We start from the raw sequence: 17,672 nt of genomic DNA, 5'->3' as shown, positions 1-17,672 counted from the left end.
AGTTGTGGAACAGAGCTTTGCAGAACTTCCGAAAAACCATTAGAGAGACAATATAAAATTGTTGGATGATCATTGGAATAAGAAAAATGGAGTTGAGGGAGGAAATATTAAATAAATTGAAAATTCACATTACAAGCATCAGGTTAAAATAATTATAAAGGTATGGGATCTGTAAAGCTTAAATGAGTGGTAAATGTAATTCTGTTGGTGGCTAATTGCACCGTCTTCAAATAAAAAATAGCATAACGAAGTCGTTGCATAGCAAAGTCGAGTGTGTCTTTTCAACTTGAATAGAAAAGTGGCATCTTTTGAGGCGGATATCTTTTATAAGTATGAAGAGGCGCATGGCCAATCAGCCAATTGTGTTCTTGAATAAATTTTTACTAAATAAAAAATTAGTATTCTGAGTGATGGAAATCTATATTTTGAGCTTTACTCGCTCCATTGCTTGTCTGTTTGTATACTGTAGCTATTTAGAGATATCGCCCAATTTTGAATGACTAGCTGGAGCACTTCGATCGGTGCCGTCTTGTTGGACCCATATATTGTGAAGGTCTAAGGCTTCCATTTCCGGCATAAAAGAGTCATTTGAGATAGTGCGAAAGCGTTTGCCATTCACTGTTACGTTGGCGTCAGCCTCGATTCCTCCAGCCCATAGACCGCACAAAACGGTTGTTTTCAATGGATATAATGGCTGTTATTGAATGGTTTTGGACTGGTCTTAAGCCCAAATGCGGGTTTTGTTGTTCACGAAGCCATTAAGCTAAAAATGGGCCTCATCGCTGAGCAAAATTCGTGTCCCAAAATCCAACTGAGTCCGACGGGTCCCAACGCCTGAAATTATGACGCTTTGGAAGATCGGCCTGCTTCAAATCTTGCGCAATCTTTCAAACCAAAATATTAGCGTAAAATCGCCCCAGTAGTGTCATAAGATAAGCCAAGTTGTTGAAATCAGCGGCGAATCGATTCTTCCGAGTTTTCGTCAAAACTCTCATTTACAGCCGCAATACTCCTTCACTTCGGCTTGAGCGTCAGACGTAGCCACAGAAAGCTTTAAAAAAGTATTTTCGCGATAAAGCAAATCCATTTGAATTGTCAGTTACGATAAGCACTATATGTAGATTTGAAGATTAACACTAAATAAAGCTGATTTTTTAATGTCGACAAAATATTGAGAAAAAAACTTGTGCAGTAACTTTTAAGGTAAACCTAAACTTTATTGAACAAAATTGATGAAATATAAATATTAAAAGCGCTTTAGAGATTTAGTGCTTTCTCCACGCTGAACTGGAAAATATGAAATGATTGTAGCGTAGAGTTACATTATGCTGACTTTGCCAACTATATCATTTAGTGCAGAGTTGCATTTCATTGAACTGACCTACCGATATTTCACATCCCGATCAATCTCTGAGGATTCACAAATTATTAGCGGCTAGCTTTGATGTCGTTTCTTCTAATAGCCTCGTTTTCTAATCGCTCGCCGAATGTTTTGTTGTATTAATGCTTACCCAGCACTGTAGCATTGGTCTTGTGTATTAGTAACATTCAAAGAATAGTCCATTGCACTCACGTTTATTTCCACCAACATATTTTCTAGCTTTTCCGAGTGATCTGACACTTGTTCTCCTGCTTCTTGTGCTGAACTTTTATAGACACTTCCCTTTGCCTTCTTCCTTGCCAGCGCAATGTTCAGCAACTGAATTAAATGTGTATAAACGAGACAAATTATTTATTAGTTGGAGTTGAATATTTTCCTGGCTATTGGCATCCGATAAACTTTCGAAAACTGCTGTTTGACGAAGTGACTGAAGGCAACGCCTGCTCTGCGACTGAACGCTGACTGCGAAACTCAACTAACTAAATTTTATTATTTCGGTTGTACTAAGCTGGTTGCACGATGTTAACTGCACGACGCTGACTGTTCGACGCCGGTTGCTCCCCTCGTTGCAGCAAGTGAGCGACGCACAACAAACGACTGACTACTTACTTCGAATTTTAGTGACGACGCTAACTGAGTGCGGTCTCGACTTTAATATCAAATGAACTGACATTTGCAATGACTGACTGTCTCGAAGAACTGATCAACGAAAACGGCTGCTTTACTATAAATCCTTATGAAACGGCTGATTCGTGGAAAAATTATGTTGATAAAATATCTTCTTCAACTTAGACGCATAAAATTTGGTAAGAAATGCCTAGTTCCCGATATGAAAAGCAAATCTGTAACTTAATGTCGACAATATGTTAAGCCTTTGAGGCAAACTTAACTAAACTTTATTGCACAAAATTAATGAAATATTTATTCGGTGCTTTCTTCAAACCGAACTGAGAAATATAAAATGATTGTAGCGTAGAAATACATTACGCTGATTTGCGACAACATGATTTAATGCAGAGTTGCATTTCATAGACCTAACTTGCTGACACCAATATTTGTTAGAGGGACTTAGAATGCATATGTAGCGAAATAAAAAGCAAAACTGAGTGAAGCTGTGCGCTTTATACTGAAGTTGGAAAGCAAACGGGGATCGGAAAGGATGGTGATATTTCTTTGGACCAATCGTCTCTCAAAAAAGCTCCAGGCCAGTTGATTGAGACACATTTATGTCCAAAGTGGATAAATATATGTGAAGCAGAAGAAAGTAGAAATGTGTGCAGCGCGCTGATAGCATATACATTTTAATTTTAAAGGGCTCTCAACCCTAAGGAAAAATTTACTTACCAATTAAATTTTAATTACCAATTCCAAGATAACCCAATACAGAGCAGCCGCCTAAAGTATAGGAAACAGCATAAAAAGTACTTTACAGTGTCCGGCACAACTTCAGACCGCTCGCGCAGCAGTTGCACGGGCATCCACTCTCTGTTAGTTGGCTGAATGACAGTCCAGAATACTGTTTACAAGCGCGCGGAAGTATTTTGCTGAGATTAATCCCGAAAAAAGATAATCAATAATGGTTTTCAAACGTAATAGTGTGATTGCATTATATTTGGCTGGAAAATCATAACCAACGATTGTTCATGAGCTCGCGTACATTAGAGTTAGTAAAGTTTTTGTTTATTACACAATTATTCCTTAAAATGATACTGGTAGTATAGCGAAACGTCATGGAGGTGGTCATCAAAAGACTGCAACTTCACGTGAAATGGTTCAAAAAGTGTAGAAGCGACTTGAGACTTGGCTTTAAAATTCACCAGATGCGAATCCGATTGATTATTCTCTTTGTCCGATTTTGGAGAGCAAGGTTCGAACTAAAAGATTCACCAGTCTCGAGGCGAGCTTGCCAAAATACTTGCAAGTCACATTCGTGCAGCTTGCGATTCGTTTCTGGACAGTCTGAAGGCCATAGTGAAGGCGAAAGGTGATCACATCGATTACTTTGAATTGAATAAAAGTAATTCTCTCAACTTAAATGTATGGCCTTTTTAAGTGTCAGAAAAAAACCATAATAATCTTAAAATATTCTTGTTCTTATTAGTAGTCTTTTGCTAAACTCCTCATTGCTGCCTTCATAAATTCTCGAAATTCCAGATTTTACCTGCATTATATTTACAAGCAACTCTTGTTGGCGGTTTGACTTCAAAACCAATTTTTAGCATTTTATTCCTTTGAAAAGTCTAAATTCTTACATTTTTGTATACTTATTGCTCACTTACACTTTCATGGCGAAAATTGGGTTTGAGAATGCAATCACATTCTCCGTTTCTTTGCATTTGTGATACCTACTTTTTCCTAAAATCCAATTTATCTTGTTTGAAGTTAGTTTGTGTAAAGAGAAATTGGAAAGAATTCATTAGGAATTTTTGCTCATGATAGGAGTAAAGGGAATAGAGAAAAATCTCCAGGATAGTTTCTATTCAGAATGGATATTTGTATCTCCATACAGTGACATATGTATGTATGCGGGCAGAATGGGCGAAGATTACTTGTACAACTGAGGAAGCAGAGAAATTAGTAAACTCAATGCGAACAGGTCGAGTGAAGTCCTAAAACTTTATGGCTATCCAACAAAATAATAATTTTCGTTTTTGTTATGATGCTTTTTGAGGAAGTGAGGAATCTTGTTGTTTTCTTTTGCTTTTGTAACTTAAAAATGTAATGGAAGAATAAATAAAAAAAACATGTTTTCAACTATAAATCCATATCGTCTTTTTAATCAATTGAAAAATATTTGTAAGGTGTACGCAGTCTTTATGGGAAATGTGTTTGGGTGTTTGGCCGAGCTCCTCCTCCTATTTCTGGTGTGAGTCTTGATATTGCCTCACAAATGGAATGTTCCTGAATAGGAAATCCACGAACATTGAAGTGTATAAAAAAATAATATTTTTTTTTGTGTTGAACTAATAATTAGTAAGTTCTCTTCAACAATTTAAATGCAACATTATTTTAATACTATACTTTTTAAGATTTTTATCAGAATGCCAAAAGGATAGTACTTACAGATTATGAAATGATCCAAATCAACCTGTATCAAAATTTAAATCGATAGATTGGGCAAAGAAACGGAAGGCCAAAGAGTGGTGCGCTCTTGTATTTTTTAAAGACAAAAATTATGGCGACACAAGGCCTACGAAAGGCAATAAAAAGCTGAACCGCCAAATAAACCAAATTAAAAAGGAATTCACGAAATGTTTTTAAATTCGACTCAAATAAACGAGAAGCTGGATCTTTCAGTGCCAACCAGGCTCATCGCACACACACACGTGATAGGGGGAAACGGCGTGCAAGCCTGTGTTGAAACCGCATCAAAGACAAGCGCGTTTAGATTTCGCTCAAAAACACATGCAGCGGGAAACTGAGTGGGGCAATTTTGTGCTCTCCGATGAAAGAAAATTTACACCTAGATGGCCCAGACTCGTACAGTTGTTATTGGTACGATTTTCATAACAACGACGTACATATGTTGAAAAGAAACTTTGGTGAAAGCATATATTTGCCCTATGATAAACAAATCTAATTCTAAAATTTACATGGAATTGTTGGACGATACCCCCATCTCACTTTTGGATGATAAAAGGGATGAAGACAGCATAACGCTGTAATTCACGTATCCAAAGAATTATTGAAATGGTTTGAAACGCAGAATATACCGTGTATGAAGTTGTCTGCATGCAGTCCTGTTTTGAATCTGGTATAGAACCTCTGGGGGTGCATGCTGCGCAAAATTTATGGGCAAAAAGCGCAAGGACAAATGCTACAAAATTTAGTAACATCAATGCCAAAACGTATTTTTAAAGTTATTAATTAAAATTGAGAAAGCTCCATTACCGTTCGGAACAGAAGTGTTCGTACCAATTATTTATTTATTTATTTTTAATAAAAATGGAGGTTCAATTAATTGTTATAAGTTCTGTTAATCACTACATATTAAAGTGGTGCACAAGTCGACATATATGTGCTTTCAAGTCATTTGCTAAATTCACACAACAATGCAGTGTTTTGTTCTCAACTAACAGTAACAGGCAATAGCAGCTAGAGAGAAAACCAAATCATGCTTTTGTATGACTTGTTTCTCTCTCAGCATTATCACAACACACATATGGCAATGAAAAACAATTCAATTCAAACAAGTGAATTGTGTCAAATGTGGATTATTTACTTACATGAATTCCTGATATTTTAAAATCAAATAGGCAGTTAATGTTTGGTATGATGGTTTTGTAGAATAAAAATTAAATTCTGATTAATATTTGAATGTAACTTGCACTTTGCCTGCAAATATTCTTCTGCGCACTTTATTGGATTTTAAGTTTACTAAAAGCTGTCTTATTTCATAACTTCAATAGCTTTAAAAATTATTCATCGAAAGTTTACCGTTATTTATTAATATTCTCCCCTTAATACGCAAAAGTGCGCGGGGAACGAAGAAATGTGTATGTTTGCAATTTTCATACATCTCGAAGGTGTGCTAATACACACTACGTACATACATACATATGACACCAATTCACACATTGTACTTGATGTCTTTCGGCAAAGCTTGTATGAGAATGTTTTTCTACCATTGCCATGCAAGCATATAAGCAGCGTCGTGCAATTCGTGCACTGTCGATAGAGCCGAAGTAGTATTGCTTGTTGAAGACAGTTTTTCTTCGTTGCTGTTCAAGTTGTGTGCCTACATTGCTTTTTGTCCTCACAAACAGTGTCACATGCAATGTGTGACTTGTTGCTTTGTAATAAGCAAGTCATTTGTGCACCACTTTACTACATATTATAAAACAAAGTCGCTTTTTCTGTCCCTATGTCCCCGTATACGCTTAAATCTTTAAAACTACGCAACGGATTTTGATGCGGTTTTTTTTTAAAGATAGATTGATTGAAGAGGAAGGTTTGTATCTATATAATGTGAAGAAATATATAAAGGGGGCGTGGCAATCGGTCAAAATGTGGCAAAAAAACATAATTTTTGAAGTGAAAACTTCTTTAGAATCGTTGGGAGTGATTTGAGGAAAAGTGAAACGAAAAAGCGACCCTCTTGGCTACGAAGCGTTATATTATATGTTGATATAAACGTAGCGACGAACTAAATAAAAATAACTTTTATTTTTTCTTGTGATTCGAACCAAGGATTTTGGATCGGAAGCTCACATTGCTAGTCGCTCGGCTACCGCGTCATGCTGTAGGTGCTGGCCTAAAAGTTATTTAGTTACGAAGCGTTATATTATATGTTGATATAAATAATTTTTGTGAGCGTGTAATTCTCAAAAGGTTTATTAGAAAATGCATTGAAAATGTATTGAGTTTGTTGGTTGTGTATGGTTATCTTATCAGCTTAACATCTGATAGATCCTCCATCGGAGGACAACAAATGTTAAACTGATTTTTGGAAATGGGCGGAGTGATTTAAGGGCTTGGTCCACCTCTGCCACGGGTTGGCCCGGTATTGCAGTACCGCCGGGATTTCGGCCTTGAATAAATACAAGAAGAAATATACTAATACATTTAGCTTTGGTGAGAAGAGACATAACTTTTTATATGAATACAAGTAGACGAAAATGGAATTTTTTTTTTTGAAATTTGCATTGTAGGACATTTCTGATTATTTATTGAAAACAGTTTTTTTTATTAAAATTTTATTATAGAAGAAAACTGAATTTTTTCCAAGGTGAATTCATACACTAAGCTAAGTAAAACGTTTCGTAATTCAATTTTGTGTTGACATCCAAATGTACACGGCTGAAGAAAAAAATAACAAATCAGCTGTGTTATTGCTAACCACCTTCAATAGATTCGCCTTGATTTTTCATATAAAAATTATACATATCATCACTTGTGACAACTGTACCCAGTCGGTCGACAGTGTGTGAATCATCTTTACATTCTGCAAGAATACCCCAACCTGCGCAGCGCACAGTAAAATCGACACAAAGCTGAGCGCAGAGCACAATCGTACAAACACACTAACGTACATACATACATATATACGCTCGAATACATTTTCTTACTGTGCTCAGCCAAGGCTGGTAGTCATGCACTATGGCGATATGAACGCACAAATGCACATACACAGGCACGAACATGAAATCAAACACCTCGCCGTTGCTTGTTGGCTTTTCTATGTTTGGTTTAGATACTGAAAGTCAGTTTAAGTGAATCGGTATAAATATTTCGTACATTAATTTTTGTGAGCGTGTAATTCTCAAAAGGTTTATTAGAAAATGTATTGAAAATATATTGAGTTTGTTGGTTGTGTATGGTTGTCGCTTCTCGGCCTTATGGCTAAGATCAAAGTGTAGCTTAACATCTGATAGATCCTCCATCGGAGGACAACAAATGTTAAACTGATTTTTGGAAATGGGCGGAGTGATTTAAGGGCTTGGTCCACCTCTGCCACGGGTTGGCCCGGTATTGCAGTACCGCCGGGATTTCGGCCTTGAATAAATACAAGAAGAAATATACTAATACATTTAGCTTTGGTGGGAAGAGACATAAATTTTTATATGAATACAAGTAGACGAAAATGGAAGAAATTTTGTAAGTCTGTTTCTTCGGTCCGTTTGGGTATTTTTTTTGACAACATCGAAACCAAAGCATTTGTATCATATTTTAGCTATCATAAGCCACTCGTATCATTTGTTGAAATTGAAAACATTGAGGATGAATAATAATAAAATGAAGAAAATAAAATATGAACTTTATATATTAGTAATATTATAATGAACCTATAATTATCCCGCCCCTAATGCTGCTTTCGTCTCATTCTCTCTCAGTTTGTCTTACGGAAGGTTTCACTTCTATCCCGTCTAACCGTTAGACTGGTATTTTTTTTTTGTTTTCACGGCCATAAATCATAAACGAATCAACAAATTAAAATGAAACTTTCTTAGAGTTTAACTTTGAAATATTTACTTTCGTTCTGCATCAAAAAAAAATTGATATATTTGTTATTTAACCAAAATTGTTTAAACAAAAGCAGCTCTTTTTCTAAAAAAAGCTGTTTGTGTGTTTGTTCGCTGTCAACCGAATGAAGCAACAGGCGTTAAGCGATAATCTCACCACACCTCATTAATGTTGAATTACATCGTATGGTGACATATGTATGTATGTATTTACGAATCGCTCGCATTATTTCATTTCGGACGTATGTACATATGTATCTATGTATGTACTGAATTCCATGTAATTATATGCACATACAATTTTACAGCGAAATAAAACGCTATTTTCACGTTCTATATTAGTAATTCCCACATAATTAACACGTTCCCTGTCTGCTGAGCCACATATGGTTCAGGAAACGTGCGCCTGATAAGCACTGATACTTTCCTGAGCCATATGTGCGTCAGGGGGTATATAAACCACATGTGTTTCATGAACGTGCAGAAGTAAAAATGTCCCTCTACGCTCATGGACCATATGTGTTTCAGGTAGAAATACCCTACATCCGTTTTTTTTAATTATTAGTCACTACATATTATAAAACAAAGTCGCTTTTTCTGTCCCTATGTCCCCGTATACGCTTAAATCTTTAAAACTACGCAACGGATTTTGATGCGGTTTTTTTTTAAAGATAGATTGATTGAAGAGGAAGGTTTATATCTATTTAATGTGAAGAAATATATAAAGGGGGCGTGGCAATCGGTCAAAATGTGGCAAAAAACATAACTTTTTTGTTTTCACGGCCATAAATCATAAACGAATCAACCAATTAAAATGAAACTTTCTTACAGTTTAACTTTGAAATATTTACTTTCGTTCTGCATCAAAAAAAAATTGATATATTTGTTATTTAACCAAAATTGTTTAAACAAAAGCAGCTCTTTTTCCAAAAAAAGCTGTTTGTGTGTTTGTTCGCTGTCAACCGAATGAAGCAACAGGCGTTAAACGATAATCTCACCACACCTCATTAATGTTGAATTACATCGTATGGTGACGTATGTATGTATGTATTTACGAATCGCTCGCATTATTTCATTTCGGACGTATGTACATACTATGTATCTATGTATGTACTGAATTCCATGTAATTATATGTACATACAATTTTACAGCGAAATAAAACGCTATTTTCACGTTCTATATTAGTAAATCGCACATAATTAAAATACAGTTTTTGAATAGTTTTTATTGATTCGGAGCGCGTTTAGTTTGCTATCGATTCCATACAATAACATTTTTTGTCATTTACTTTTTACGACAACTAATAGCTTATTTTCGAAGCGATTTCAACAAATAGGTACAACATTAATCCTTATCCAATTAAATACCTTAAATACATTGTTGTTTTCCTATAGATCTATGTATATGGCTCTTTACAGCATATAATTAAAAACAATATTTTTCAAGATATTACATCAGTAATTAGTAATTGAGATCTACCGGAAAAATTGCGTTAGCTGTTGCGTCATCCGGCATTGCCGCTACTCTTTTGGAAGGAGGCCGAACCGCACACTCTACATTCAAGCTCCCGCTGAAAATCGCAACCGATGATGATAACAGCCTCTGTAGTGTTTCTAGACAGAGCAATACAGGAAAATTGATGCGTGACTGCTCATTAATAGTCTGGGACGAAGCTACCATGTCAAACAAGACGTCTGTGGAAGCACTGGATAGGACAATGCGCGATTTGCGCAACAAAAATTCACCTATGGGTGGATGTACAATTCTGTTCTCAGGAGATTTCCGTCAAATCCTACCAGTTGTGACTCGAGGAACACGTGCTGACGAAATTGTTGCATAATGTCGATTTGGCAACTCTACAATCCAAACGCATATTTAATTCTCTCTCATTTATCATTCTCTCCTTATTAACCTTTCTCAAAGACTTCACACAATAATTGTTAGAACTAAGAATTCACTTGAATAAATTCTGTAATCAAAGCCGGTTGTCTACATTTCATTTTTGCGTTTTAGAAGTATTCGGTGGAACTGTGTCACAAAGGTTATGGGCTCAGACATAGCCCAGGATAATTTAATATAAAAGAATTTATTCGGGTCGGAATTGATATTAAAATAAAAATAAAAATGTTTTCGGTCGCAAATATTGAAAAGTTGAGCAGTGATAATTACTCGACTTGGTCGGTGCAAGCTCGGAGCTTATTAACTACATTAGATTTGTGGAATACTATTGTGAGCAAATGCCCGGAAGATGCTACACAAAAGGCAGCCTGGATCGTCGCGGATCAAAAGGCATTGGCAACAATAAATTTGAGTGTGCGTGCGAGCGAACTTATTAATATAAAAAATTGTAACAAGGCGAAAGACGCTTGGGACACCTTAAGCAACTTATATAAGGCAAATACCGCGTGCCGAAAGGTTAATCTGTTCAAACAACTTGTACGTTTTACAATTAAGCCAACAGAAAAAATTTGTGTGCAAATCGGTGAATTTCGAAATATAATCGACGATTTAAAAACTACAGGAATAGAATTAAATGAGGAATTTTTAGCAGTGTGCGCGTTGCCGGATGAGATGGAGAGCTTCGTGGTCGCAGTTGAAAGTCGAGACCAGTTACCTAACCTAGATCAGCTCGTATCGAAAATTCTCGAAGAAGAAAGGCGACAGAGTGTAAAAGGCAACGTTAGCGACGAACGGCTTTTGTGGGCAAAAACGTCAAACAGCGAATTCTCACGAAATCGAAACAACAACAACAACAACAGCAATCGATTTAAGCAGAACAAAGGAGATAGCAGAAAATGGAATGGAAATTTTCCAGGCAACAACAAGAACAATAACATTAATAACAGCAGCGTCGAATGTTATAGGTGTCATCAAAAAGGGCACATACGATCTCAGTGTCCTCAACGCCCTCAATCGGCAGCGACGACGACTCAAACGGCGGCGTCGGCATTTAGCGCAGTGAACAGCAACGTAAGCAGAGACTCGTGGATTTTGGACAGCGGTGCAACCTCTCATATGTGTCCAAAGAAAGATATGTTCGAACATATTGATAGCTGGAAACAAAAAATTGTACTCGCTTCGGGTGACAGCGTATACTCGGAGGGAAAAGGAACGATAGAAATTAATACGAAAACTGCAAAAATTACTCTTTTGAACGTGTTATATGTCCCTGAATTGGAGTGTAATTTTCTATCAATGAGTAAAATATTAAAATCAGGTAATTTGGTAATATTTTCAAAAGACGGCGCGATCGTAAGAAACAAAAACAATGAAAAACTGTTTGAGGCTCGTGAAAACGATGACATTTTTATAGTAAATTTTGCGAAAAACTTAAAAGTGCAGCATTGTAAATCTGCGTGCTCGGAAAATGAGTGGAAAAAATGGCATTCGCGTTATGGACATTTAAATTCAAATGACTTTAATAAATTATCTGACAAGAATATGGTCATCGGGCTAAATATTAAAATGCCAGAAAGAATAGAGTGCGTTACGTGTGCTTTGTGTAAGATTCATTCAAAACCATACAAAAATTATGCACAAATAAAAACAAAAGAGCCACTTGAAGTGATACACAGTGATTTGTGCGGGCCATTTACTACTAAATCACTTGGCGGTTCGTTATATTTAATAACATTTATTGATGATTTCTCTCGATTCGTTTCGGTTTATTTTTTGAAGCAGAAATCAGAAGCTTTTGAAGCGTTCAAAACGTTCGCGGCATTAGCGGAAAATATGACGGGACGATCTATTAAAACAGTCAGAACTGATAACGGCAAGGAATATGTGAATTCGAAATTTACGTTGTATTTTAAACAAAGAGGCATACAGCATCAAACTACGGTAAACTATTGCCCTCAACAGAATGGTGTAGCGGAAAGGGTGAACAGGACTCTCATCGAAATGGCGAGATGTTTGTTGCAGAGTTCTGGCTTACCTCAATATCTGTGGGCAGAAGCGGTGAACACGGCTGCATATCTGCGGAACAGGTCACCAACGAGAGTGTTAACTGATACAACTCCATTTGAGCGATGGTTTGGAAGGAAACCTTCGGTGTTTCATCTCCGTGTGTTTGGGTGTGACGCGATTATGCTAAACAAAAATAGGAGCAGCGGAAAATTTTATCCAAAGGGGTCGAAATGCAAACTTGTTGGCTACGAGACATCAACAAAAGGATATAGACTCTACGATCCAGCAAAACGTCAAATAATTAAAGCAAGAGACGTCACTTTCTTCGAAAAATCGTTCGATAAACTTGACAAGGAACAATCTCTGGAGGAATCTGAATCGTTCTGTGTTGCGATTCCATACCCAGATAATACGACTGACGTGATTAATAGCGTTGACGTAGAGGAACAGTTTGAAACGGCAAGCAGCGAATCGGATACTGGAAACAGAAGAGAGGACCAATTTGGAACGGAAATAAGTGAATCAGATGCTGAATACAGAAAGGATTCCGAAATAATGAAAAGTGAGGCTGAACCTGCAAGGCGTCAAACACGAAATCGTGCAAAGCAGCAAAAATTAAGTTTGTACACGGGAAATCCACAAACCGTAGAAGAGGCATTGCAATCTGAAGATGCAGAAAACTGGAAGAAAGCTATGGACGCGGAATACCATTCTTTGATCAAAAACAAAACGTGGTCACTCGTGAGTAAGCCGGAAAACAAAAATATCATAGGATCAAGATGGGTATTTACGATTAAAAAGAAACCAGATGGTTCAGTGGAAAAATTTAAAGCAAGATTGGTTGCGCAGGGGTGCTCTCAAAAATATAACGTCGACTACTCAGAAACGTTTGCCCCCGTGGTGCGTTATTCGACCATTCGGTTATTGCTCGCACTGGCAGCAAAACATCAGCTCTTAGTTAATCATGTGGACATCGTATCGGCGTATCTGAATGGTGATTTGATCGAAGAAGTATATATGCGGCAACCACCTGGATATGATGACGTCAATAATCGCGATAAAGTTTGTAAACTCGAAAAAGCTCTGTATGGTCTAAAACAAGCAGGCCGAGAGTGGAACAGAAAGGCAACAGAAGTTCTCGAAATAATGGGTTTTAGCAGATGTCGTTCTGATAGCTGTGTGTACGTTAAGCGTCAAGGTGGGAACGTAAGTGTCATCGGGTTATATGTAGATGACATGATAATAGCAACATCATCGGAAAACGAGATGAAGCAGACTATCGAGCAGTTGAATGAGCATGTGGAAGCAGATAATCGTGGCCCGATATCATTTTACCTTGGAATGGAGATTGAGCGAGACGGATTGCGAGGTGCCATTCGGATTCATCAAGCCAAGTACACACTGGAACTACTGAAACGCTGGAACATGAACGAATGTAAATTGGGATCTACGCCATGGCCAAGTGGTACAAATCTGCAAAAATGTGAAGGCGATTGTGATGGGCTCGCAATCAAAGAGTACCAAAGTCTAATCGGTGGGCTCATGTATCTGGCAATCATCTCACGGCCGGACATCGCACATGCAGTTTCACGACTCTCACAGTTCAACTCGCATCCTCATCAAAATCACTTTCAAACCGCTAAACATGTATTGAGATACCTGAGGGGAACGTCGAAAGGTATAACATCTTATAGTCGTAATCAGGACGAATTTCTTATTTTTACAGATTCTGATTGGGGTTTTGATCCTATTGACCGAAAATCGTACTCTGGCTTCGCAATTTTTATGGCGGGGGGTATTGTGGCCTGGGAGTCTAAAAAACAGGCAATTGTCGCACTGAGTACTATGGAAGCTGAATATGTGGCGGCTAACCAAGGTGTCAAAGAAATCGTATTCATGCGTAGCTTATTGCGTGAAATGGGTTTTGAAGAATATGTAGCTACACCGACAAAAATTTTGTGTGACAATCAAAGCGCTTTATCAATGGTCAAAAATGCGCAGGTCCAATCTAGAAGCAAGCATATTGACATCAAGTACCACTACATTCGGGACAAGTTCAACGACGGATCAATTGAAGCCGAATATGTGAGCTCAGAAGAAAATGCAGGTGATATTTTTACGAAGATTTTGTCTAAAGAGAAGCACATAAAGGCGTGCAACTTGTTAAATTTGAAATTTGCTTCATTTTTAATTGAATTTTTTGAAGTTTTGTAATTTAAAGTTTCTTTATTGAAATAAGTGTGAATGCATTTGGATTGAGCTGGAATATGTTGCATAATGTCGATTTGGCAACTCTACAATCCAAACGCATATTTAATTCTCTCTCATTTATCATTCTCTCCTTATTAACCTTTCTCAAAGACTTCGCACAATAATTGTTAGAACTAAGAATTCACTTGAATAAATTCTGTAATCAAAGCCGGTTGTCTACATTTCATTTTTGCGTTTTAGAAGTATTCGGTGGAACTGTGTCACAAAGGTTATGGGCTCAGACATAGCCCAGGATAATTTAATATAAAAGAATTTATTCGGGTCGGAATTGATATTAAAATAAAAATAAAAATGTTTTCGGTCGCAAATATTGAAAAGTTGAGCAGTGATAATTACTCGACTTGGTCGGTGCAAGCTCGGAGCTTATTAACTACATTAGATTTGTGGAATACTATTGTGAGCAAATGCCCGGAAGATGCTACACAAAAGGCAGCCTGGATCGTCGCGGATCAAAAGGCATTGGCAAAAATAAATTTGAGTGTGCGTGCGAGCGAACTTATTAATATAAAAAATTGTAACAAGGCGAAAGACGCTTGGGACACCTTAAGCAACTTATATAAGGCAAAAACCGCGTGCCGAAAGGTTAATCTGTTCAAACAACTTGTACGTTTTACAATTAAGCCAACAGAAAAAATTTGTGTGCAAATCGGTGAATTTCGAAATATAATCGACGATTTAAAAACTACAGGAATAGAATTAAATGAGGAATTTTTAGCAGTGTGCGCGTTGCCGGATGAGATGGAGAGCTTCGTGGTCGCAGTTGAAAGTCGAGACCAGTTACCTAACCTAGATCAGCTCGTATCGAAAATTCTCGAAGAAGAAAGGCGACAGAGTGTAAAAGGCAACGTTAGCGACGAACGGCTTTTGTGGGCAAAAACGTCAAACAGCGAATTCTCACGAAATCGAAACAACAACAACAACAACAGCAATCGATTTAAGCAGAACAAAGGAGATAGCAGAAAATGGAATGGAAATTTTCCAGGCAACAACAAGAACAATAACATTAATAACAGCAGCGTCGAATGTTATAGGTGTCATCAAAAAGGGCACATACGATCTCAGTGTCCTCAACGCCCTCAATCGGCAGCGACGACGACTCAAACGGCGGCGTCGGCATTTAGTGCAGTGAACAGCAACGTAAGCAGAGACTCGTGGATTTTGGACAGCGGTGCAACCTCTCATATGTGTCCAAAGAAAGATATGTTCGAACATATTGATAGCTGGAAACAAAAAATTGTACTCGCTTCGGGTGACAGCGTATACTCGGAGGGAAAAGGAACGATAGAAATTAATACGAAAACTGCAAAAATTACTCTTTTGAACGTGTTATATGTCCCTGAATTGGAGTGTAATTTTCTATCAATGAGTAAAATATTAAAATCAGGTAATTTGGTAATATTTTCAAAAGACGGCGCGATCGTAAGAAACAAAAACAATGAAAAACTGTTTGAGGCTCGTGAAAACGATGACATTTTTATAGTAAATTTTGCGAAAAACTTAAAAGTGCAGCATTGTAAATCTGCGTGCTCGGAAAATGAGTGGAAAAAATGGCATTCGCGTTATGGACATTTAAATTCAAATGACTTTAATAAATTATCTGACAAGAATATGGTCATCGGGCTAAATATTAAAATGCCAGAAAGAATAGAGTGCGTTACGTGTGCTTTGTGTAAGATTCATTCAAAACCATACAAAAATTATGCACAAATAAAAACAAAAGAGCCACTTGAAGTGATACACAGTGATTTGTGCGGGCCATTTACTACTAAATCACTTGGCGGTTCGTTATATTTAATAACATTTATTGATGATTTCTCTCGATTCGTTTCGGTTTATTTTTTGAAGCAGAAATCAGAAGCTTTTGAAGCGTTCAAAACGTTCGCGGCATTAGCGGAAAATATGACGGGACGATCTATTAAAACAGTCAGAACTGATAACGGCAAGGAATATGTGAATTCGAAATTTACGTTGTATTTTAAACAAAGAGGCATACAGCATCAAACTACGGTAAACTATTGCCCTCAACAGAATGGTGTAGCGGAAAGGGTGAACAGGACTCTCATCGAAATGGCGAGATGTTTGTTGCAGAGTTCTGGCTTACCTCAATATCTGTGGGCAGAAGCGGTGAACACGGCTGCATATCTGCGGAACAGGTCACCAACGAGAGTGTTAACTGATACAACTCCATTTGAGCGATGGTTTGGAAGGAAACCTTCGGTGTTTCATCTCCGTGTGTTTGGGTGTGACGCGATTATGCTAAACAAAAATAGGAGCAGCGGAAAATTTTATCCAAAGGGGTCGAAATGCAAACTTGTTGGCTACGAGACATCAACAAAAGGATATAGACTCTACGATCCAGCAAAACGTCAAATAATTAAAGCAAGAGACGTCACTTTCTTCGAAAAATCGTTCGATAAACTTGACAAGGAACAATCTCTGGAGGAATCTGAATCGTTCTGTGTTGCGATTCCATACCCAGATAATACGACTGACGTGATTAATAGCGTTGACGTAGAGGAACAGTTTGAAACGGCAAGCAGCGAATCGGATACTGGAAACAGAAGAGAGGACCAATTTGGAACGGAAATAAGTGAATCAGATGCTGAATACAGAAAGGATTCCGAAATAATGAAAAGTGAGGCTGAACCTGCAAGGCGTCAAACACGAAATCGTGCAAAGCAGCAAAAATTAAGTTTGTACACGGGAAATCCACAAACCGTAGAAGAGGCATTGCAATCTGAAGATGCAGAAAACTGGAAGAAAGCTATGGACGCGGAATACCATTCTTTGATCAAAAACAAAACGTGGTCACTCGTGAGTAAGCCGGAAAACAAAAATATCATAGGATCAAGATGGGTATTTACGATTAAAAAGAAACCAGATGGTTCAGTGGAAAAATTTAAAGCAAGATTGGTTGCGCAGGGGTGCTCTCAAAAATATAACGTCGACTACTCAGAAACGTTTGCCCCCGTGGTGCGTTATTCGACCATTCGGTTATTGCTCGCACTGGCAGCAAAACATCAGCTCTTAGTTAATCATGTGGACATCGTATCGGCGTATCTGAATGGTGATTTGATCGAAGAAGTATATATGCGGCAACCACCTGGATATGATGACGTCAATAATCGCGATAAAGTTTGTAAACTCGAAA

At 37.5% G+C, this 17,672-nt stretch overlaps 2 pseudogenes; both read left to right on the top strand.

Annotated features, from left to right (window-relative positions):
- The first annotated feature begins 6,745 nt into the window (after positions 1–6,745).
- On the top strand, positions 6,746–6,920 carry LOC129243264 (U2 spliceosomal RNA; annotated as a pseudogene).
- Positions 6,921–7,703: 783 nt separating this feature from the next.
- Positions 7,704–7,885, top strand: LOC129243173 (U2 spliceosomal RNA; annotated as a pseudogene).
- The last annotated feature ends 9,787 nt before the right edge of the window (positions 7,886–17,672 follow it).

The sequence above is a fragment of the Anastrepha obliqua genome, chromosome 3, assembly GCF_027943255.1.
Source record: "Anastrepha obliqua isolate idAnaObli1 chromosome 3, idAnaObli1_1.0, whole genome shotgun sequence".
In the NCBI taxonomy this organism is placed as follows: domain Eukaryota; kingdom Metazoa; phylum Arthropoda; class Insecta; order Diptera; family Tephritidae; genus Anastrepha; species Anastrepha obliqua.
This window is presented reverse-complemented; position numbering and strand designations above follow the sequence as displayed.